Source organism: Triticum urartu, chromosome 1A, assembly GCF_056163025.1.
Source record: "Triticum urartu cultivar PI428250 chromosome 1A, HENAU_Tu73, whole genome shotgun sequence".
Lineage (NCBI taxonomy): Eukaryota > Viridiplantae > Streptophyta > Magnoliopsida > Poales > Poaceae > Triticum > Triticum urartu.
The window spans coordinates 355834150-355859483 of NC_141873.1; the positions used below are offsets into that span (position 1 = coordinate 355834150).

Consider the following 25334-nt stretch of genomic DNA (forward strand, 5'->3'; position numbering starts at 1 on the left):
GCTTCCTCACCTCATCTACGTATGCTTCCATCAGTGGGCTCTGATAATCTTTGTTGACCTGCCTGACAACAAGCTGCGAGTCACCCCTGACGATGAGCTTCTTAACCCCGAGGTCCGCCGCGATCCTGAGACCGACAAGCAATCCCTCGTACTCGGTGGTGTTATTGGTGGACATCTCCCTGGGGAAGTGCATCTGGATCACGTACTTGAGGTGCTCTCCGATGGGTGCGACGAGCAGCACGCCGGCACCGGCGCCTTGCAGCGAGAAGGCTCCATCAAAGTACATGATCCAGTTGCGGTCTGCTTCCTTGCCGGGGAGAGTAGTCTCCTAGATTTCTTCGTCAGGCGTCGAGGTCCATTCCGTGATGAACTCCGCCAGGACTCTGCTCTGAATTTTCGAGGTACTTTCAAATTTTAAGCCGAAGCTTGACAACTCCAAGGCCCATTCCACAATCCTTCCGGTTGCGTCTGGGTTGTGCAGTATCCATTGCAACGGGAGGCGAGTGACGACAGTGATCTTGTGAGCCTGGAAGTAGTGACGCAGCTTCCTCGAGGCCATGAGGAGGCCGAAGAGCAATTTTTGCACACCGGAATACCTTGACCTAGCCCCCTGCAAGAGGGAGCTGACAAAGTAAACCGCGTGCCGCATCATCTTTTTCTTGGGAACAACTTCACTCGGCCGCGGGGGCATCGCCCTGGGGGCACCAGACTCTGCCGGGGGCCGCGCCTTGTCGGCACCAGGCCCTGCCCGGGGAATCTTCGGCTCGCCATCCGCTAGTTCTGCCGCCATTGCTGCCTCCTCGTCAACCTCCCTCTATGCCACTAGTGCGGCGCTGACCACTTGGGTCGTCGCCGCCAAATACAGTAGCAACGTCTCTTGTGGTTTAGGCACAACTAGTATTGGCGTGGAGGAAAGGTATTTCTTCAGGTCCTGCAGTGCGGCCTCGGCTTCTGGGGTCCACTCTATTGGGCCTGCCTTTTTCAATATGTTGAAAAAGGGAAGGGCGCGCTCGACGGACTTGGAGATGAACCGGCTCATGGTGGCAACGCAGCCGGCGAGCCGACACATCCTTGATCCGCTTGGGCGCCTTGATCTGCTCAATAGCCTTGATCTTGTCTGGGTTTGCCTCAATCCCGCGCTGTGACACGAAGAACCCGAGAAGCTTGCCGGACGGGACGCCGAAGATGCACTTCTCAGGGTACAACTTGAGGTTGATCTTGCGCAGGTTGGCAAATGTCTCTTCTAGATCTTGCACAAGAGTCAGCCCGTCCTTGGTTTTGACCACTATGTCATCCATGTAGGCCTCCATATTTCTATGGAGCTAAGGTTCAAAACCAATTTGGACCGCTCTTGCAAACGTTGAGCCAGCACTCTTCAACCCGAAAGGCATCCGTAAAAAGCAATACGTACCACATGGGGTGATGAATGCTGTCTTCTCTTCATCCTCCCTTGTCATGAAGATTTGGTGGTAGCCTGAGTAGGCATCGAGGAATGATAGCAGATCACACCCGGCCGTGGAGTCAACAATCTGGTCGATGCGCGACAATGGGAAGGGGTCCTTAGGACAAGCCTTATTGATATCTGTGTAATCAATACACAACCTCCACTTCCCATTCGCCTTGCGCACCACTACCTGATTGGCCAACCACGTCGGGTGGAGCACCCCTCTCACCAAACCTACCGCCTCTAACTTCCTGATCTCCTCTGTGATGAACTCCTGCCTCTCCAGAGCCTGCTTTCTGACCTTCTGCTTGACGGGCCGCGCGTGGGGGCAGATAGCTAGGTGGTGTTCAATCACCTCCCTGGGAACACCGGGGATGTCAGACGCTTGCCATGCAAACACGTCGACATTTGCCCGCAGGAAGGTGACGAGCTCGCCTTCTATTTGTTGCTGAGGGCGGAGCCTATGATGAAGGCCCCTCCTGTGCCGTCCTCCGTGACGGGCACCTTCTTGGTCTGCGGCGGCTCGGCTCTGGATCTCTTGTTCTTGTCGGCAGAGCTCTCTGGCACGTCCTCAGCGGTAGCACAACACCCCGAGGGGGTGCGCTTGCCGGAGTGGGTGCGAGAGGTCTTGCTGGGCTCCTTTTTTCCTCCCGGGCCTTCGGCAGCAGGAGCAGGTGCCTTGACGGCAGCTGCCGCAACTGCTTCCCGGTAGAGTTGGTCGGCGCAGATCAGTGCGTCCTTCTTGTCGGAGGGGATGGAGATGATGGTCAACGGCCCGGGCATCTTTAGCATGTTGTAGGCGTAGTGTGATGCCGCCATGAACTTAGCGAGTGCCGGGCGACCGAGGATCCCGTTGTAGGGCAAGGGGATCTCGGCCACGTCGAAGACGATCAACATGACCTTTCCCTTTGGCTGGCTTCTCCCCGGATTGACCCCCTGAAACGTGCCCGTTTCCTTGAGGTCTCCGTCAGGGATTTGCAACCTTTTGATCACGACAGGCGAGATCAGGTTCAGGCCGGCCCCGCCGTCAACTAACATCTTGTTCACCCTGAAGTTGCGTATTGTTGGCGAAACCAACAACGGCAAACACCCGACCGCAGTAGTGTGATCAGGGTGGTCCTTGACGTCAAAGATGAGGGGCATGCTGGACCACTGTAGTGGCTTCTGAGCGTCGAACGACGGCTCTATTGCTGTGACCTCTCGTGCCCTGCTTGAGCTGGCGGTGGGAGGTGTGCAGCGAGGCGCCACCATCGATGCACATGGCCTCCGTAGCCTTCTGGAACCCTTGCTCACCAGACTCGTCATCCTCGTCACGGTCGTTGTCTTGTTGTTTCTTGTCGCGGCCCCGGGCGGGTCTTTCTTGTTGTTTGTCCCTGCCGGCGCGGCCTCCTTGGCCGCCGCGCTTCTTACCGAATCCCTCAGCACCATCCTGGTCCTTCTCCTTGTCCCGCCTTTCGTACTCAGCCTTTTGCTTCTCAGCAAGCAGCTCGACTTGTCGGCAGTTCTGGAGATCGTGGCCCTTGGTGCGGTGGATCTTGCAGTATTGCTTGCTGGAGCTTCCTGGTTTGTCGGTAGCCACCAAGCCCCGCAGGCGGCGCACCCGGCAATCTCCTTGCCGGGGGTGTCTGCCTTGACCTTCTTGCTGGCACCTGTATCATCAGATCCCTCAACGGCAAGCACGGCCTTGCCTTTGCGTTTCCTGTTGCGACGCCGGCCCCTCTTTATCGGGGCGGCGGTGTCCTCCTCAGTAGAGTCAGTTTCCGTGCCGGCGTTTTCGCCGGGGTACTTCCTTCCCTCTTCAGCCCGGGAGCACCTGTCGGCCAGAACGTAGAGCTCGTCCACATCTTTAACCTTGGTCATCGCCAACTCCTCGTGCATCTTGCGATTGCGCATGTTTTGATGGAACGCGCTAATCACAGCGGCGGGATGAACGTCGAGGATGTTGTACTGCACCCGGCTGAATTTCTGGATGTACTTGCGCAGGGTCTCCCCTTCCTTCTGGGGAATGATGTGCAGATCACTGGCCTGGCCATGAGCTTGGTGGCCTCCCGTGAAGGCGCCAACGAACTCATGGCACATATCTGAACATGAAGAGATGGAGTCCGCCGGCAAGTGCATCAACCAAGACATCACATTGGGCTTGAGCGTCAGCGGGAAGTAGTTGGCAAGCACCTTTTCGTCGCGAGCCCCAGCGGCCTGCATCGCAATGGTGTAGATGCTGAGGAACTCAGACGGATGGGTCTTGCCAGTGTACTTCTCGCCGACGTCGGGCTTGAACGTGCGGTGGGACGGCCACTGGAACTGCCTCAGCTCACGGGTAAAAGCCAGGCATCCCAGCTCGTAAGGTAGGCCGCAGGGGCCCCCTGGTGCCGGGTGGTCCGTAGTGGGTCCCGCCCGCTTATCCGACTAGCAGCGCGCTTCACGCCGGCGCTCGACGGTTGTTCGAGCGTCTTCGTGAGCTCGCTCCCGAAGGACCTGGCGCTGGTCGGGGAGGGTCCGTGGATCGGACGACGCTATGGAGATGTTATCAGCAGCGTCGCCACGACGGGCCAACGCCCGTGGCGGCTAGCGAGGAGGAGGAGAGTGCACCGTGGCTGCAACTCCCCCGGTCCTCCCAGCGCCAGCATGTGGTGGTTCGGTGGAGCGCCGACCCGAGGGCCCCGCCGGTCGCGAATCGTCTTTGTTCGCGACGGCGACGAGGCTCCGGATGGTGGCCCTCCACTCATCGAGCTTCTCCGCAGCAGGAGGGAAGTCGAGGAGCAGCTGCACGCGTGCCAAGGCTTCTGCTGGCGTGGGTGGCGGCGACAGCTGAGTGGATCGTGGCGCGCTTCGACTTCTAACTATGTTAGAAGGAGCTCTGTCACAACCCAACGGTTGTGTGCCATTTTCACCAGTGCTTCGGCGAGCGTGTTGAACTCCTTCGCCTTGCTGACGACGCACAGGGCTCTTCCCATGGCGGTGCCCAGGGTCACCAACATGGTGACGCTGTTCGGCGCACACACCATGGGAAGAACGCGCGGTGGTCGCCAGTGTATGCGTCCCGGAGGTCGCCGCGCCGCCCGGAGTTGGCGCAACGACACCCCCGGAGGGCCCCGCTCCACCGGCAGGGGGTCCAGCTTCGTCTTTGGATCTAGCGGCATGGGGCCGACCGTCTGGTGCACGAACAACGCCGCTCGCCAGGCTCCGACTGCCTGGGTGGTGTTGGTGTTCGTGGGCCGCGGCCCGAGTCCTGTCCGCGACCGGTCCGCTGCTCGTCCGCGCCGGCATGGGCCGTTCGGCCCCCAACGAGCCAATCGCCGTGTCCATCTTCTTCTTAGGGGCCATGGTGACAAAGAACCGCTAGGCTAACTACCAGACCAGATTCTCACAAACGCGCCCCCTACCTGGCGCGCCAAAGATGTCGGTGGGAAACGACACCTATGGGATCACAAGAATCCCTACCGCGGTTGCGGGGCGTGGGGTTGAGAGAAGAGCGGGTCTAACAGAGAGCATGCGGTTCGTTTATCCAGGTTTGGGCCGCGAGGATGCGTAAAACCCTAGTCCTACTTTGGTGGATGTATTCTGAGTTCTTGAACTAGCTACGGGGTGTAACGAGCTCCAAAAAGCCGAATCCCTCTCCTCGTCGCCTTGGGCCTCCTTTTATAGAAAAAGGGGTTGCCACAGTGGCACACAGGAGGTGGAAAGGCAACAGTGTTTCGAGGTTATCCTGGTATTACAGGACAAAGCGCATTAAATGTGAGGCTTAGGTGTCTCTCCACTTTATCGGGGGCGAGGCCCATCCCGTCCGTCGCCGCTCCTCCAAGCTTCGACACGCGCCCTGGACAGCGATGCATGCGGTGCCATGTAGGTAGGCAGGTAGCTGAGGTGGCGCGATGGTGGAGTCTCCACGAAGGGCTGCATGTCGCCACGCAGGTGCCTGCCCAGCTAGTTGGGTCGGTAGCTGCATGTGAAAGGCGGCGGAGACTTGGCTGGTGTGGGCCTGACGGTGGCCCTGCTGGTGTGCTTGGCGAGGGCCTTGCCGGGTGGCCCGGCAAGGGTCTTGCCGTGGTGTGCAGGCGTCCCCGACAAGGATCTTGCCGGGGTTCTTGTAGGTTTCTTCGGTGAGGATGACTGCCTTCCTATCCTCATTTGACCTTGACTATTCTTTGTCTTCACGAAGATCTGCATTCCACCACAGAGGTGCTTCCCGAGCCCTGTCCAATGCATTTGTCGAGTGTTGGTGGGCTCGAGGGTGGCTCGCTCGGCTAGCGTGGGCGAGCTGCCTGATACGTCTCCAACGTATCTATAATTTTTTATTGGTACATGCTATATTATCTACTGTTTTGGACTATATTGGGCTTCATTTTCCACTTTTATATTATTTTTGGGACTAACCTATTAACGGAGGCCCATCCCAGAATAGCTGTTTTTTGCCTATTTCAGTGTTTCGGAGAAACAGAATATCAAACGGAGTCCAAACGGAATAAAACCTTCGGGAACGTGATTTTCTCACCGAACATGATCCAGGAGACTTGGACCCTACTCCAAGGAGTCAAAGAGGAGGTCACGAGGGTGGGGGCGTGCCCCCTGCCTCGTGGGCCCCTCGGTGCTCCACCGATGTACTCCTTCCTCCTATATATACATACATACCCCCAAACGATCAGAACAGGAGCCAAAAACCTAATTCCACCACCGCAACTTTCTGTATCCATGAGATCCCATCTTGGGGCCTATTTCGGAGCTCCACCAGAAGAGGGCCGTCATCACGGAGGGCTTCTACATCATCCTAGCCCCTCCGATGAAGTGTGAGTAGTTTACCTCAGACCTTCGGGTCCATAGTTAGTAGCTAGATGGCTTCTTCTTTCTCTTTGAATCTCAATACAAAGTTCTCCCCTCTCTTGTGGAGATCTATTCGATGTAATCTTCTTTTTGCGGTGTGTTTGTTGAGATCGATGAATTGTGGGTTTATGATCAAGTCTATCTATGAATAATATTTGAATCTTCTCTGAATTCTTTTATGTATGATTGGTTATCTTTGCAAGCCTCTTCGAATTATCCGTTTGGTTTGGCCAACTAGATTGGTAGTTCTTGCCATGGGAGAAGTGCTTAGCTTTGGGTTCGATCTTGCGGTGTCCTTTCCCAGTGACAGAAGGGGCAGCAAGGCTCGTATTGCATCATTGCCATCGAGGATAACAAGATGGGGTTTATTTCATATTGCATGAATTTATCTCTCTACATCATGTCATCTTTCTTAAGGCGTTACTCTGTTTTTAACTTAATACTCTAGATGCATGCTGGATAGGGGTCGATGAGTGGAGTAATAGTAGTAGATGCAGAATCGTTTCGGTCTACTTGTCACGGACGTGATTCCTATATACATGATCATGCTTAGATATTCTCATAACTATGCTCAATTCTGTCAATTGCTCAACAGTAATTTGTTCACCCACCGTAGAATACTTATGCTCTTGAGAGAAGCCACTAGTGAAACCTATGGCCTGCGGGTCTATTCTCATCATATCAATCTCCATCACTTTAATCTTGCTTTGCCTTTTACTTTGCCTTTACTTTTTACTTTGCATCTTTATACCAAAAACACCAAAAATATTATATCTATCAGATCTCACTCTCGTAAGTGACCGTGAAGGGATTGACAACCCCTAATCGCGTTGGTTGTGAGTAGCTATTGTTTTGTGTAGGTACGAGGGACTTGAGCATGGCCTCGTACTGGATTGATACCTTGGTTCTCAAAAACTGAGGGAAATACTTACGCTACTCTGCTGCATCATCCCTTCCTCTTCGGGGAAAACCAACGCTAGCTCAAGACGTAGCACTGCCCCGGCAAGGGTCTTGCCGGGGCCACTGAGGCTGCCCCGGCAAGGGTCCTTGCCGGGGAAACCTGCTTTGCCCATTTGATCTTTGTGGCCTTGGTCCTTGTCATTGCTTTGCTTCGTCTTGGGCTTCGATCTTACCTTGGCTTACCTCCCTTGCTCTGCTTGGTGTGGTCACGGGCGCGGCTCTGACTGCCTGTGCACAGGTAAAGGGGTACAAAAATGTGCCCCTAGTTTTGTACACTGACACCTGGACGCTGCTCAGCTGGAGCGTGATGCCGCCTACGGATTCACGACCGTCGCGGCCGACCCAAGCTGGATCGCCGATGTGCGTGCCCGGGGAGGAGCAATCGGTCGGGCCCTCGGCGCCGTCCCAACCGTCTACGAGACCCCAGCGAAGAACATGCGCGCTGCCCAGGCGGCCGCAGCTGGCCTGGACTAGCTCGCGGGTGAGGAGCTGAAAGAGCGCATTGGGCGGATGCACGAACTCCTCCACGCCGCCAACACCCAGCAGGACCGCCTCAACCAGCTCGCCAAGCCGGCGGGATCCGGCTCCGCCCGCCTTGGCGGTCCCGGCGAACTTCTGCACACCGCTTCCTCGCCACCCGGCGAGGCGCACTCCGGCCGAGCCCGGACTCGGCGCGACCCGGCCGCTATGGCCGCCGGCGGATTGGGCGATGAGTCCGTCCTAGAGATCCAGTGTGGACCCGTCCAGCATGGCTGGCGTCTGGCTCCAACCGACCCGGCCCCCATGGCCTGGCCGCAAGTCGACTCGGCCCGCGCACCATCGACGACGCCGATGCTCGCCACTGCCTCGATCGGCTCGCTCGCTCCCTGGAGGTGGAGGAGAGCGGCGCTATCGGGCCAGCGTGCTTCGACCCGCGCATCTGGGAGGAGCCCTTCCCCAAAGGATTCATGCTCCCCCGCGACACCCCCAAGTACAATGGGACGGTGAAGCCAGAAGACTGGCTCACCGACTACACCACGGCCATTGGCTTCACCTGTGCCAATCGTCGTCTCGCCGTGCGCTACGCACCGCTAATGCTCCAAGGGTCGGCCCGCACGTGGTTGAACAGCCTGCCGATGGGCAGCATCAACACGTGGGTGGACTTCGAGGAAGCCTTCGTCCGCAACTTCACGGGACCTACAAGCGGCCCGGCCGCCCTAGCCAGCTTGCCATGTGCGTGCAAGGGCCGACGAAGACCGGTCACGAGTACCTCGCATGCTGGAACGAGCTCCGAAATAGCTACGAGGGCGTCCATGAAGTCCAGGCGATCCAGTACTTCGTCAGCGGGTGGCGAGATGGCACCCTCCTCAAGCACAAGCTCTTACGCTCCGAGCCGGCCACCATGGCCGCGCTCATGGTGACGGCGGACAAGTACGCCACCGCCGACTCTGCCATGAAGATCCAGGTGGCGCTGGATGAAGCCGGCAATACGAAGCTGGTTCCCCCTCCGAAGCCGGCCGGCGAAAGCAGCCGGCAGCAGCATCACCAGAACAACAAGCGGAAGGCCGACCAGCCGGCGCCGCATCACGACAACCGGCTCATTGCGGCCGCCGAGCCCGCGGCGGACCCGGAGACGAAGCGCCGGCAAACCGGCAAGACGGCATGGCAACCCGCCATGAGCTTCGAGCAGATGCTCGACGCTCCTTGCAAGCACCACAGCGGCGCAAAACCCTCCACGCACACGCTTCGGTAGTGCGCCATCACCAAGCGCATCATGAGGGGCGACGTCCCGCCCCCTCCAGCTCCGGCTCCAGGAGCGGGACAGCCGCCTCCGCCTCCACCGCCGCCTCCAGCTGGCGGCGCGATGCGCGACGACGCCTACCCGCTACTTCTCTACATAGCCGTGGCCTCGCGGGCGGTCAACACGGTGCTGGTGGTCGAGCGACCAGAGAAGGGCAAGATCCAAGTCGTCCAGCGCCCAGTCTACTACCTGAGCGAGGTGCTCTCCAACTCCAAGCAGAACTACCCGCACTACCAGAAGATGTGCTACGGCGTGTACTTCACCGCCAAGAAGCTGAAGTAGTATTTCCAAGAGCACGTGTCACCGTGGTCAGCACGATGCCTATCGAAGAAATCATCGGGTGCCGGGTTGCCTCTGGCCGGGTTGCCAAGTGGGCGATCCAGCTAGCCGGCCACACCATTCTCTACGAGCCCGCACCATGATCAAGTCTCATGCCCTGGCCGACTTCCTCGTCGACTGGACCTTGACCCAGTACTTGCCGCCGCCTCCCGACTCGACGCATTGGCGCATGCACTTCGACGGGTCCAAGATGCGACTCGGCTTGGGGGCCGGCATTGTACCATCGTCCCCAAAGGGTGACCGGCTCCGCTACGCACTCCAGATCCACTTCGCTGCCTCCAACAACGTCGCCGAGTAAGAAGCCCTTGTGCACGGCCTCCGGCTTGCCAAGGAACTCGGCATCCGGCGCATCCTGTGCTACAGCGACTCGGACCTAGTGGTGCAGCAGTGCTCCGGCGAATGGGACGCCCGCGACTCCAACATGGCAAGCTACCGCTTCCTCTTCCAGAAGTTGTTCGTATCCTTCGAGGGCTGCGAGTTCCTCCACGTCCCGCGCGCGGAGAATGATGCAGCCGACACGCTCGCCAAGATCGCCTCATCACGACAAGCCGTCCCGTCCGGCATCTTCCTCAAGAACCTGCGCAAGCTGTCCGTCAAGCCATCACCGGACTCCGAGTCCATCGACATTCCACACGACCTGACCGCACCTCAACCTGGCCCGGGGTCTACTGAACCCGGCCCAGGGGCTACTGGACCCGGCCCGGGGGCTGCTTAGCTCGACCCGGCCACCATCGTCCCAGACCCGGCCATCGCCATCCCTGACCCGGGGGCTGCTCAACCCCGCTCGAGGGCTGCTGACTCGGAACCCACCCTGGTGGCCGTCTTCGCCGTGGTTACGACTCCATCTTGGGCCCTCCCAGTATCAGAATTTTTGGAGAACGGGGTTCTCCCCATGGACGAGACCGAAGCTCGGCAAGTGTAGCGCCGGGCGTCCGCCTACAACATCATCAACAATGAGCTCATCAAGCGCAGCTCCACCGGCGTGTTCCAGCGCTGCGTCGAGCAAGAACGGGGCATCGACATTCTCCTCGACATACATCAGGGCGAATGCGGGCACCACGCTGCATCATGATCCCTGGTGGCCAAGGCGTTCCGCCACGGTTTCTACTGGCCCACAGCCCTCTAGGATGCCGAGTCGCTCATCCTCAAGTGCAAGGGATGTCAGTGCTTCGGCAAGCGCAGCCACCAGCCGGCGTCAGCACTCCGCACCATACCGATCGCCGGGCCCTTCGCGGTCTGGGGACTCGACATGGTGGGACCCTTCAAAACCGCTCGAGGCGGCATGACGCACTTACTGGTGGCAGTGGAAAAATTCACCAAGTGGATTGAGGCAAGACCAACCAAGAAATTGGACGGGCCAACAGCCGTCCGGTTCATCAAGGACATAGCGGTGCGCTACGGCATGCCAAACAGCATCATCACCGACAACGACACCAACTTCGCCAAGGGCGCGCTGGAGCAATACTGCTCCGTCTCCGGCATCCGCCTCGACCTGGCCTCCGTTGCGCATCCGCAGTCCAACGGGCAGGTCGAGCGGGCCAATGGACTCATCCTGTCTGGCATCAAGCCGCGACTCGTCGAGCCACTCATCCACTCACCCGGCAGCTGGCTTGACGAGTTGCCAGCCGTTCTCTGGAGTCTACGCACCACGCTGAATCGGTCGACCAGGTTCACCCCATTCTTCCTCATCTACGGAGCCGAAGCCATCATCCCGACCGACGTCGAGTTCGACTCGCCGCGCGTCGTGATGTACACCGAAGCTAAAGCAAGAGAAGCCCGCGAAGATGGCGTCGACCTGCTCGAAGAAGCACGCCTCCTGGCGCTCAGTCGCTCGTCCATCTACCAGCAAGGCCTGAGGCACTACCACAGCAAGAAGATCAAGCCCCTCGCGTTCCGCAAGGGCGACCTCGTCCTCCGACTCGTCCAAGAGCAGGCAGGGCAGCACAAGCTGTCTCCTCCATGGGAGGGCCCATTCATCGTGAGTAGGGCCTTCCGCGACCACAACGCCTACTACCTCATCGACACACGCAAGTCGAGGAAGCGCAAGAAGGACACCACCGGTGAAGAAACGTCCCGGCCGTGGAACGCGGAACTCCTCCGCCCGTTTTACAGTTAGTCGCACGAGCGTATGTATCATCGCCTTTTGTAAACGCATGAAACCACGGGGTCCCCGAACGAGACTCGGGGGCTGCTTTTTGTCGACCAATTTATTGTGTCCCTATTTTCTTGCATCACTATACCACTGAACCCGGCCACCGGTCCGACTCGCTCGACCCGGGGGCTCAGGGGCTAGCCGGCTCGGTCGCCACCCCGCCGCCTTACTTGGTAATTCCTGATAAAGTTAGGATGCCGCGGTCCCCACTTCGCCCTAAAGCCACAGATCCAGCTTTGGCTGTCGGCTGGCAAGCACAACGGGCCAAAGCTCCTTTATGCTTCATACACTAAGTCAAAGGCTGCCGGGTCGATCAACCCGGCTCACCATTCATCAAACGAACAGCCGCATGACCGGCTGCTCGCCAACCGGCTTCGCCGAATTGCCGGCAGCCGGCCCAGTGGGTGCCTCGCTCGCGCTCAACGTTTCAATGGACCCAAGTCCTGGGCGCTCCTCTCAAAGAGCATGAAATTGGTCCAAAAAACGGAAGGCAAAAAGCAAAAACACCTACGACATCTGCACAAGTATTTAAGAAAAGGCCCATGGCCCAAGTTCATTACACCCTAAAACCCCCGGTGGGTGGGTGGACCTGCTATTTAACAGACTTTACACAAAGTGTCTCAGGCATCTCCAGCGTCGCGTCGCGACGTCGACGGCTCTCCTCTGGCGTCCTCCGGGTCTAGCGAGGCGCCGGTGTCCTCCTCAGCACCCGCGTCGCGGTAGACGCTCGTCTCCTCCGAGCTCCCCTCCGGATCGTGGAGGAGCAAGCCGTAGTCGTCGCCGTCCATGGCCCTGCCGTCTTCCGTCCACTCCGGATGGAACTCGTCGTGGAAGGCGAACTCGGCGATGTAGCTGGCCCAGGAGGCGATCCGGCCGGCTTGCTCCTGCAAGTGCTGCTCCGAACCGGCCTGCTGGCCCATCAACGTGTCCACCTGCAGGTCCGGATGCCAGGACATCACGAACCGGAGCACCATCTCAGCACCAGCACGAGCGGCGGAGACGCACCACTCGCCAAGACGGTCCGACCCCATCTCCAACCAACACGCCAGGCGCGAGAAGCTGCTCGGTTGGATGGAGTCCGGCCATAGCGCCGCCGTCATTGCAGTGCCGGCCTGGGATAGCCGCCCCAACTACATTCCCAGGACCTGCAGGCGGGCCTCAGCGGCGGCGATGATCTTCAGGAAGGTCCAGGCCACCCGCGGATCCGTCCCGGACCCAACGACGCCGGTCGGGTCGCACTGATGGCGGACGACTTCCTCCGCCAGCCACTGCGTCTCCGGGAAGGCCTCTGCCGCAAAGGAAGAAGCGAGTTAGAAGAAGAACAACAAGGAAGAAAGGCCGGATCCCGACCCGGCAAACGACAAGAAAAAACACTTACTAAAGAAGGACTCTTCCAGGTGTTGCGCTTCAAGCAATGTACCACGCCGCTCCCGTTCGATGGCGCGATCGCGCTCCTTGAGCGCCTTCTCCAGATCGGTCACTGTCGGTGTCAAAACCGGCGGATCTCGGGTAGGGGGTCCCGAACTGTGCGTCTAAGGCGGATGGTAACAAGAGGCAGGGGACACGATGTTTTACCCAGGTTCGGACCCTCTTGATGGAGGTAAAACCCTACGTCTTGCTTGATTTATTCTTGATGGTATGGGTATTACAAGAGTTGATCTACCACGAGATCGGAGAGGCTAAACCCTAGAAGCAAGCCTATGGTATGATTGTATGTTGTCCTATGGACTAAAACCCTCCGGTTTATATAGACATTGGAGGGGGCTAGGGTTACACAAGGTCGGTTACAAAGGAGGAGATATCCATATCCGTACTGCCTAGCTTGCCTTCCACGCCAAGTAGAGTCCTATCCGGACACAAGACGAAGTCTTCAATCTTGTATCTTCATAGTCTAATAGTCCGACCAAAGGATATAGTCCGGCTTTCCGGAGACCCCCTAATCCAGGACTCCCTCAGTAGCCCCTGAACCAGGCTTCAATGACGTCGAGTCCGGCGCGCAGTATTGTCTTCGGCATTGCAAGGCGGGTTCCTCCTTCAAACACATCACAGAAGAGTTTGAATACCAGGATAGTGTCCGAACCTGCAAAATGAATTCCACATACCACCGTAGAGAGAACAATATTTCCACAAATCTTAATATGTTAACACGCTTTGGCAACATGACATCAGGCCATGGCTCGGTGATTATTCGAACCATTTTTCTTCAACCAGCTCCACACATAACGCGAGGCGGTTTCTTGACATGTCTTGTCAAAGCAGAGATCGTGTTCCCCTAATTACGGGATTCTCATCAATACGGTCATGGGTAACCCAACCGTGCCTAAGACTCCTAGATTTTAGGCAAGTCCCAAACGACCACTAGGAGGACGCTTGATATTCACCCTCTTTATAAAGGGACAAGGCTTTTACTTTTTTCCCTCCCGTGCTCAATCGAATCCTTCCCCCGCCTCGAGTTCTAACACCCAAAGCCCAGGTCAGGTGCTTCGGACCTTCAATCATGTCCGGATCTAGCCTTCAAGGCCAGTGGATGCCCTCCTCCGTTACGGAAGAGGATATCAAGAAGTTGAGGGAGGCCAGATACCTGACCGCCGAGGTTTCGCATCGGCTGCTTGCCCGAGGGCAGGTCGTCCCTACACCCGAACCCAACGAGAACGTTGTGTTCATCTCCCACTTCCTCCGAGGTCTAGGCCTCACTCTGGATCCCTTTGTTAGGGGTTTGATGTTCTATTACGGCTAGATTTCCACGATCTAGCCCCGGACTCCTTTCTCCACATCTCGGCATTTATTGTCGTATGTGAGGCCTTCCTCCGCATTACCCCTCACTTCGGCCTGTGGCTCAAGACCTTTGACGTGAAGCCGAAGATGGTCGAGGGGCAACATGTAGCGTGCGGAGGCGCATTAATAAGCAAGATCGCCGGAGCTCCATGGCCAAAGGGTTCCTTTCCAGAGGTGTCCGGATTGTGGCAATGGGAGTGGTTTTACATCACAGCTCCCAGAAGTGCCAAGTGGGTGGCTGCCCCTGCTTTCCGCTTGGGCCCTCCACCACAATTGATGTCATGGATTAGCAGAGGGCTGAGCTGGGGTCCAGCCAAGGACGTGCCTATATTGCAGAGCCGTATTCAAGATCTCTTTGAAGGAGATTTCAATCTGGTTACGGTGGTGCAAGTCATGCTGGTTCGTCGAGTCCACCCTTGCAAACGTCGGCCCCTCCGCATGTGGGAGTTCAACCCAGAAGGACCGTGCACTATTCAGAATTTCCTCGGCCTGACGCAGGAGGAGATGTATAAATCATTCTTTGGACCCCAAATAGAGTGTCCGGATACTACCGAGGACATGGGCCTGAGCAGCAACCGCACCACCGACCAAGTAAGTAATCCTCTAGCCGAACACACCGTCTTTCATTTATCATGACGTCATTCTGAGAAATCGCTCTTTGACTAGGACTAGTTAACAAAGACGAAGATGATTCAGTGTTCGGCCCCCCTTCCCGAGGGTTTGGACAATCCAGTACTAGAAAAGATGCTCGAGCTAGCACCTTGCCCAGAGCCCTCAAAGGAAGATAGAGGGGGGAATAATGAGGGCGAAAGCGGGCCCCCATCGCTACCAATTCCAACCGAGGGAATGAGCGACTCCATGAAGGAGGATAACCAAGGGGAAGAATCTGACCTTCTCTCGCTCCGGGGAAGGAAGAGGACTGCCTTTGAAGATCCGGAAACCAAGGCTTCCAAATGGGAGAGGAAGTCTCCGCCAGAGGGTCCTGCCTCAGAGGGCGCCTTTGCCGAATATAGTCCGCGCGGGGATCAGCCCTCTAACGAGCCGTAAGTGATCAAAAAATACTTAATAGTAAAGATATTACTTCCGAGGAAAATGACCGAAGTGTTTGTCTCGTAGTTCGGATCTTAGCCCTTCTCAACAGAGCTCGTCTTCAGGGGATATTCTTCCGGAGATGATGGAGAGCGAAACGCCTCCCCGGACTCCCCCACTCAAGAGGCGGGCGACCTTGAAGTGTCGTCAAGGAGGGCCTTCCCAGGTCCGGTGAGGCCAAAAGATAATCCTATGGTCACCTGAAGTCCCCAGTATCCGGCTCTTGAAGAGGGTGAACAAAAGAGTCTGGCGCCATCTGGTATGCGGTTGGACGCACTGAGGGATCTGCTAAAGCGAGCGACCATCTCAGAAGAACATCGTACGTTGATGGTACGGTGATGGAAAGGATTTCGTCTGTTGAAAGCGGGTTGCATGACGCCTTTATGAGTCTACTGACGGGCTTTGAGGTACGTAAAATGATGTACATTTGTGATAGTACCGCACATTTTTAGGTGTGCCGTGTGTAGATAGTAGCCCCTGAGACTCTGGTTGTCACCGAGGACGGCGGCAAACAGAGGATCGTAGTCCCAGGTAATAACCATCCCGCTTTATGTGCAGGTGGTGGAAGCTCCGGTGGCTAGCCGGACTAATGAGTTTGCCAAACTAAAGCGGCAACTGGATGCGGCAGATGCCGACATCGAGCTTGTTAACAAGCGGCTTGACGAGGCACATGGTAAGTAATGTTTTCTGATGAATGTCACATAGTAAGAGCAGCGTGATGCCAGTATCTTTAATATGTTGTGACTGCAGACGGAGCTGCCACCGTGGAGACCCTTCGGGAGGAACTTGCCCGAGCCAAAGAACAAGCAAGGAGTAGTAATGCGGCTGCTTTGAAGGCGGCCAAAGAGTTGAGAGCCGAGAAGGCCGCACATTGCGAGAGCAAAGAGAAAATGGCCAAGATGGTTGTAAAGTTAAAAGACACTGCCGACCGTTGCCAGTTCCTTGAAGAAGAAAACCGAGCGAAGGCGACGGACCTTGAAAAGGCCACGATGGCGACCAAAGACACCCGCTCTGCTATGAGAGCGAAGAAGGAGAAGCTGCGTGAAGCTGGGGATATTGTGGCTGGGAAGCCCTTTATGCTGCGGAGGAAGTTCGGAGATCCGCGGTATGCCCCTCTGGATCGGCTGTGGAGTTCGGCAGACGCATATTTGGACTTGGCGGCGAGCGTGGTCGATGCGGCCGAATACTTCCGAGATCAAACAGATCATGAAGTGGACAAGCTGTCCTGGTCACAGTTTAACGTTCCAGAGCGTCCGCTTCCATTGACTGATTAGCTAGCCGAATGGGCCGAACTCAATAGGTTGTCCGGACTCGCCATGAGGTCTGTCGTGGATCAGCTGTGGCCGGAAAAGCCAAAGCCGAACAACTATTTTAGCCTGGTGTAGCAGTTCCTTGGTGCGGTGCCGCACATCAATGCGATGAAGAGGTCAGCATGCATAGAAGGCTCGCGGATGACCCTTTCCCATGTCAAAGCATACTGGGCGGAGATGGATGCTACCGCTGTTGCGGCGCAGGGTTCGGCCATAGGCCGAGTGGCTGCCGAGCACTATTTTGAAGAAGTTCTTGAGGGTGCTCGCTTGATAGAGGCCCAGTGCTCGAAGAATATTATGTTTGAATGACATGTATTCCCATTGTAAAAACAATGTTTTTATTGAATTTATCAAGGCTGTATTTATACTTGTGCCCGAAAGTATTGTGATGCCTCCTGTGCGGCCGTTTATGTATACATGTGTATAACCTGGAAGATTGCAGTCGTCGGCTTCAGCCCCCATGCATATAATGCGGGGGTGTTCGCAGAAGACGTGTGTTCACACTTAATCCAATGTCTTGGTCCTAATAAGGAGGTGATAGCGCAGCGAACTAGGCAACTGGACTATAATGCTTTAACACTTTGACTTAGCCATAGGAGTTTGACAGTGGGGCTACTATATAGCCCCTGGTGGCTCCGCACTCATCCGAATTCGGGGTGCGTACTTGTCTGGCCGGGAAACGACCCTTTGTTAAGGCGGAGGAATTCTAAGATTTCGATGGGTCATCGAGTGGTTGACCAGTCTCGCGCTATATCATAACAGTCCGTTTTCGGCTTTCTCTACTAAGGTGCTCGTCCGGATGAACCAAGGCACAATTGCAGTAGTTCTCCCGGTGCCGCCTTAGCCGATAGAGCGGAACGTAAGGCAGCAAAACACAGGAGCCGGGCAAACCCAACATTTGACCAAAGACATGATTCAGAGCTGATGCATATAAGGCCAAACTCGTGACGCCGAACACTCCCTAAGATATTCGGTCTTTATGGTGTAAACCGGGCCTAAACAGTGCCCGTTGTAAGAAGCCCCTGGTGTCCAGGTACGTGCATTGTTCTGACGTGGCCACATGCCAAGACGTCAGCATCCTTCTCAATGGTACTGAGAATCCGAGGGATGTGTATCAACAAGAGACAGTAAAAAAGGTTGACGCAGGGTCCTAATCTAAAAAGAATCCGGGTCCCTACTGCACGTCTGCGCCTGTGTCTCCGTTGTGCCGTATCCTGGACGGGTGTAGCACGATGGTCATCTGTAAAAGAGAGGAACTTAGGTGAAAAGTTGTCGTGCAAAAAGGTAGGTTTTAAAGAAACCATGCATAGATCAAGATGAGTAAAAATTGCCACTTGTCTGCACGCGTTGAGCCCCTTGTATTTGTAATAGGGGTGTGGTCATCAAACCTGTATGAATTACATATAGCTGCGCCGGACTCGTCTAACCGTCTCCGTGGTCTTGATGACCTATCGAATGTTTTAGTTGTTGAGGCCGCTTTAGTGTGCGGCTGCCACGGCAGCCGCATTCTTTTCGGCGCGCAGGGATCGCTCAATATTTCCATTTACTATAATGATGCCACGTGGACCGGGCATCTTAAGCGTGAGGGAAGCGTAATGCGGTATTGCATTAAAGCGAGCGAAAGCTTCACGTCCAAGTAGTGCTTGATAGCCACTTTGGAACGAAGCAATGTGGAAGGTTAAATTTTCACTATGGAAGTTATCGGGGAAGCCGAATATAACCTCTAGTAGCAGGGAGCCCGTGCAATGAGCCCCTGGGCCTGGCGTTACTCCTTTAAAGGTAGTATTGCTGTGGCAAATTTTCGTTGGGTCTATCCCCATTTTGCGAATTGTGTCCTAATATATCAGGTTTAGACTGCTGCCACCGTCCATTAGGACTCATGTGAAGTGGTATCTGTCAATTATTGGATCTAATACCAAGGCAGCCCATCCTGCGCGCAGGATACTTGCCGAGTAATCCTGATGGTCGAAGGTGATCGGTTGAGATGGCCAGTGGCAGAACTCCGCGATGATAGGCCCTTGGGCATATTTATCTGGGAGTGCCGCTTTGTTTCTCCCCTTTATCACGTGTAACACGTTTACTATTTTGACTTCTGGTGGAAATTTCTTCTGTTCCCCAGTGCTTTGCTTGCGAGGCTCATCCTCGTCTTCGCTTGGTGTATCCTGCCCCTTATGTTCGGCGTTGAGCTTGTCGGACTGATTGAAGACCCAACATTCTCTGTGGGTATGATTTGCAGGTTTATCGGGGGTGCTATGGATCTAACATATTTGGTCCAGAATTTTGTTTAGGCTGGACAGTTCATCTCTGGCGCCTTTAGAGGGCGGCTTTTGCTGACCTGGCCGAGAGCTTCTGAATCCGGTGTTTACCGCCGTGCTCTTCGGGCTGTCTTCTTTATTCTGGCGCTTATTATTTTTGCTGCGTCATGATTTCCCGTTTCCATCTCTAACTTCGGATGTACTTGGGTCGCTGGTGCTGCATCGGGCTAGCCAGCTGTCCTCGCCCGCGCAAAAGCGGGTCATGAGGCTTGTTAATGCTGCCATTGTTCTCGGCTTTTCTTGGCTGAGGTGTCTGGCAAGCCATTCGTTTCGGACGCTGCGTTTAAAAGCTGCCAAGGCTTCAGCGTCCGGACAGTCGACTATTTGGTTCTTTTTAGTAAGAAACCTGTTCTAGAGCTTTCGGGCTGACTCTCCGGGCTGTTGAGTTATATGACTTAAATCGTATGCATCCGGAGGTCGGACATAAGTCCCTTGAAAATTTGCCTGAAAAGCGTCTTCGAGCTCTTCCCAGCTTCCAATGGAGCTTTCAGGGAGGCTTTTAAGCCAGTGCCGAGCTGGCCCTTTGAGTTTGAGGGTTAAATACTTAATGGCGTGGAGATCATCTCCTCGAGCCATATGGATATGGAGGATATAGTCCTCAATCCAGACCCCAGGGTCTGTTGTTCCGTCGTATGCCTCTATGTTTACGGGTTTGAATCCCTCTGGAAATTCATGGTCCAGCACCTCGTCGATGAAACATAGGGGGTGTGCGGCACCCCTGTATCTGGGTGTACCGCGTTGTTCGGATGTTTGTTGTGTTGCATCGTATGCTGGAGCGCGCTTGCGTGGTCCATAGATGGATCTGGTTGCGCCGTCCTTTTGATGCGATCCCTCACGTGGATCGCGTATTGGCTTATGTGCGGTGTTGTTTGCCGCTCTATGTTGGCTGTGAGGTCGTCTATCGGGCCAGATGGCCGTTTTAATTTTTGGTTGCGGGGGATCTAAGGCCTCCTCATCGAATTCAGGTAGCAACTTCCGCTTCGGGTAGCTCTTGGTGGGGCGACTACCGCCGTACTTCGCTGCTATGTTGAGTACTTTACTCCATCTGATTCTGAGTGTGTCTTGCGCAGCCTTGAGCCTTTGCTTCTGCTTTTTTAGACTCCTCGCGGTGGCAACAAGCCTTTGACGGGCATTCTGTTGCTCCGGGTGTCTGTCCGGTGTGATGTTGTCCGGACTATTATCTTTGACAGAGTCGGGTTGTTCGGTTTGATTCTCCGTGTTGCCGTGGTCCAGCAATGGTTCACCCTGCTCTAACGTTGGGTCTATATGATCGTTGTTTCTGCCGAGGCGGGATTTGGAGCGGCGCTTACGCCGCTGCTTTGACTGCTTCTCGAGGGGACAACCCTTCGTTGCGTCCTTCCGTTCCTCGTCGTCGTTTTCTTTTGGTGTGTCCACCATGTATACGTCATGTGATGAAGTGGGCGTCCAGTGCCCTGTGGGTAGTGGTTCCTGTTCGTCTCCTGCATCGTCATCCATACCGTTGATGTCTTCGGAGTCGAAGTCGAGCATGTCGGTTAAGTCATCGACAGTGGCTACTAAGTGGGTGGAGGGTGGGCGGCAAATTTCTTCATCATCCGCATCCCAATCCTGCCGGACATAGTTCGGCCAGGACTCTCCTAACAAGGAGAGAGACTTTAATGAATTCAGTATGTCGCCGGAGGGCGAGTGCTGAAAGATATCCGCGGAGGTGAACTCCATGATTGGCGCCTAGTCAGATTTGATAGGCACGGGCACAGGCGGTTCGGAGTCCGTGGCTAGGGAAGGATCCGGCAGTTTGGCAACACGGCTCTCGTGAAGGGTAAGGTCGATATTCGGCTCGATTGCCGCTGAGGATACGGCCTCCGTGACGGGGTCTATCCACCCGTCCATGGATGGCGCAACTGGCTTCGAATTAAGGCTCGGAGCGGCTGCTGGTGCGATCTCCTGAATACGGTCCGATGGTAGAGCTAAATCGTACTCATCGTGACCGCATGGCGCACAAGGCAAGGGCTCGAATCCATCGAAGATCAAGTCTCCGCGGATATCGGCCATGTAATTTAAGCTTCCAAACCTGACATGATGGCCAGGGGTGTAGCTTTCGATCTGCTCCAAATGGCCAAGCGAGTTGGCCCGCAGTGCGAAGCTGCCACACACAAAGATCTGTCCGGGGAGAAAAGTCTCACCTTGGACTGCATCGCTATCGATGATAGAAGGAGCCATCAAGCCTAACGGCGACGACACAAAGGAACTCTCAATGAAAGCACCAATGTCAGTGTCAAAACCGGCGGATCTCGGGTAGGGGGTCCTGAACTGTGCGTCTAAGGCGGATGGTAACAGGAGGCAGGGGACACGATGTTTTACCCAGGTTCGGGCCCTCTTGATGGAGGTAAAACCCTACGTCCCGCTTGATTTATTCTTGATGGTATGGGTATTACAAGAGTTGATCTACCACGAGATCGGAGAGGCTAAACCCTAGAAGCTAGCCTATGGTATGATTGTATGTTGTCCTACAGACTAAAACCCTCCGATTTATATAGACACCGGAGGGGGCTAGGGTTACACAAGGTCGGTTACAAAGGAGGAGATATCCATATCCGTACTGGCTAGCTTGCCTTCCATGCCAAGTAGAGTCCTATCCGGACACGGGACGAAGTCTTCAATCTTGTATCTTCAAAGTCCAACAGTACGGCCAAAGGATATAGTCCGGCTGTCCAGAGACCTCCTAATCTAAGACTCCCTCAGTCGCCTTGGAAAGGGCCGCCTTCAGCTCGGCGTCCTTGTCTTCGGCCGCCTTCTCGGCTGCCTCGCGGCGACGGGCCTCGTCCTGACGGCCCCCCTCAGCCGTGGTCACCTGCTCCCGCAGGCTATCCACCTAGGCCTGGAGCCGGCCCTTGTCGTCGGCCAGCTGGCCGCGCTGTTGGTCCGCCTCCACCAGGGCCTGCTGCGCCTCTGCCACCTTGGCGGCTTCCGCCTTAAGGTGCTCCACCTCGGCCTCGAGACGGCTCTTGTGACCCGCCAGCTGCTCATGCAGCCGGTTGGCCCCGTCAAGAGACCGCCGAGCCTCAGCCGCCTCCGCCCTCGCCTGCGCCGCCTCGACGCCAAGACGGCCGGTGTCGGCAATGAGCCGGTCATAGTAATGACCGGCTCGGAGCAGACGAGTCCACCAGGACAGCACCTCGGCTGCGAAAAAGGACTCAGTAGAAGAAAAAAGCAGGACTTAAGATTTGGCCCAACTGTTACACAGTTGGCCCGAATCTCGAGGGCTACACCTAGTGGGTGCGCTAGCGCGCCCCCACTACAAAAGAGTACAAGAATACCTGCGGCGACGCGGAGCTCCTCCTCCTTGGCGGCAAGCTGCTCCTTGAGCTCCCGGTGCTTGCCCAGGAGACGATTGTAGGCAGCGACCCGGAAAGCGTCGAGACGCTGAAGAAAGCTGAAATAAGAACAATGCCAACACTCTAAAGATTCGACCCAACTACTACATAGTTGGCCCGAACCTCGGGGGCTACACCGAGTGCATGCGCTGGCGCGCCCCTACAAAGAAGAATATACAAGAAGACTTACCAGAACGACGCGCTCCAGGTCGCGCGTCCGCTCCACCTCGGCCTGTGCGAAGGCCTCGAGCCGTTCCATTCGGCCTCGCAGGCGGCGACTGACGGTGTCCAGCGCCGCCTCCTCCTAGGTCGCAAGCCCGAAGACAACGGCGCTCCCGCTCCGGGCCGGCTGCGGCACGGCAGCTCGGCGCCCTCCTTGCCGGGGCACCAAGGCATACTCCCCACTGGCCGCTCGCGACGCGGCCAGCACCTCCTCTGATGCCCCTCCCGGCGCCGACAACGACCCGGACGCCGGGACGCCCTGTGTCACCGTCTTTGGCCCAGCTGTCGGGGCGGCCTCCGGCACCGCCGCCCGCGGTGCCTCCTCCAAAACCGGCGGCGCCTCTGACACCGCCACCCGCAGCGTCTCTTCCAAGACGGCGTTGCCTCCACCACCATCAGTCCCGGCTCGCCCGACCACGTCAGCCCGCGGTGGGGTGTCATCCACCACCTCCACGACCGCCCGGTCGGGGATCACCACCGCAGCCCGGCCTCCATGGCCGTGCTCCCTCGCCAACGACGTCTCAAAGACCGTCGCCGCCACCATCGTGCCCTCTAGCATCTCGCGCCAGGCCAGCTCCGCGCCGCCTTGCGCCCATGCCGCTACCGCGTCGGTCCAAGCACGGACGGACGCCGCCTCCAGCTCCACCTCGGCCCGGTTCCTGTCCGCCAGGCCACGGCTTCGGCGTCGTTTGGATCCAGGCCGAGGTCCGAGTCGGCCTGTCCTTCCACCTCGGCCTACTCGGCGAGGTCGGACCGGCTCCTACGGAACTCGGCCCCTTCGGCAGCCGCGGCTTCCGCCGCCGCCCTCGCCAGCGCGATTGGTGACCTGAAGAAGAAGATGGAATAAGCAGAAAAGAAACAAGACTAGCTCAAGGAAAAAATCGGAGCGCAAACGAGAGATGAAGCTTACCCCACCAAGACCGGGACCGGGGTTCGCCTCCCGTCCCCGCCGCCGTGCTTCCTCTTGTCCGGCCTCCCGGCCCCGGCCGGGTCCGCCGTGCGCTTCGGGGCCCGGGGTCGTGGCGCGACGCTGTCTTTCCCATGCGGGCGGCTCGGCGCCGCCCCATGCGAGGACCCGGCTCCGCCCGTGTCGCTGCCTCCCCGCCCAACGCCACTACACCAACAACTGGCGTCAGGGCCGTCCGTTCCGTGCCGCGGTTAGCAATTCAAGGCACATGAAGAAAAACTCGAGACTTTCCCACACGACGCCCAGCGCCGGCATCGGACTCCGCCTCCTCCTCCCCGCCATGAGCCGCGGGCTCCTCTGGTGCCACTGGCATCACCTGCGACGGGGCCCTAGCGTAAGGATGGCGAATCACATTCAGAAGTACCCCCCGCGTCACGTCAGGACGGATGAAAAGGTGCGCGGCAGCAAAGTAAGAAGGCCAGACACTCACCTGCAGCGCCGGGTTCGACTGGCTATACGGCGCCTTGCCGAACCGCCAGTCCTACCCAAGGTTGGCCTTGGAGATGCCAGTCACGTCGCGTGCGATCTGCTCCGCGGACAGCCAGGTCAACCCCATGCGGTTGGGGTCTTGAAGGCCGACCATTTCGCCGATGAGGCAGGAGCGCCCCTGAAGCAGAAGGACCCGGCACCGGACGAACGCGGTGAGGAGCTCGGTGCCGGTGAACCCCTCCTGCGTCCTCATCACCGTCACCTGCTCGTAGAGGTTGACGATCTCCTGCGACGGGCGCCTGGGCGAGTAGCCCCAATTCGTCTTCGCCCGTGGCGGCGCGATGGCGAAGGCCGGAAGGTTGATGCGATCCGCACCAAGGTTGCGGACATAGAAGAAGGAGTTCTGCCACTTCTTGGCAGAATCCTCCAGCGGGATCTTGGGGAAATCCACCCCGACCGCTTTGAGATGATGGCGGCGCCGCAGTCAGCGAACTCCCCGGCCGACGGGCCCTACTGCTTCAAGGAGAAGAAGCGTGCCCAGAGGTCGATTGTAGGCTCGACCCCTAGGTACCCTTCGCAAAGGGTGACGAAGCCAGAGAGCTGGACGATGGCGCCGACGCCAAGATGATGCGGCTGGAGCCCGAAGAACTCCAAGAACGCGTGGAAGAAGGTGCTCGCTGGCAGCCCGAACCCACACTCGAAGTGCGTGAGGAAGCCCACGCGCTCCTGCCCCTCTGGCCGAGGCCTCTGCTCGCCGCACGGCAGGCGAACACTGACGTCCGTCTCCCGCTATAGGCGCCGCGTCGCCCGGAGTTGGGTGATGTCTTCGGAGGTGACATTCGAACCCATCCAGGAGCCCGATGGTAGCGACATGATCGAAGGAGAGAAAGTAGAAGACACATACGAGAGAAAAGCAAGCAAGCATAGGACTAGCCACAAAACAGCAACACCGGAGAGAAGGAGCAGCCCAAGCCTTGGCCAGCTTCCTTCCTCCTCCATACAGCTCTAGGAGCAACATTGTACTATCGATCATCCAACTACACTCGGCAGGACTAGGGGTATTATCTCTCCGGAGAGCCCCGAACCTGGGTATGTCCGGTGTCCACGCCCGCTCATGACAACCTCACCTCTGGAGTCCACCAGCGCCCTCGAGCCTCCTCCTCTCTTTAGCCATCCCTTGGCATCTGCCATGCGCCCACCACGACACTTCGGGTCCATAGTTATTAGCTAGATGGCTTCTTCTCTCTTTTGGGATCTCAATACAAAGTCCCCCCTCTCTTGTGGAGAGCTATTCGATGTAATCTTCTTTTGCGGTGTGTATGTTGAGATCGATGAATTGTGGGTTTATGATCAAGTTTATCTATGAACAATATTTGATTCT

General features: G+C 56.9%; 1 pseudogene; it reads right to left on the minus strand.

The window, feature by feature from the left end:
* Nucleotides 1-23723: 23723 nt before the first annotated feature.
* On the minus strand, nucleotides 23724-24826 carry LOC147991209 (uncharacterized; annotated as a pseudogene).
* Between the last annotated feature and the right edge of the window lie 508 nt (nucleotides 24827-25334).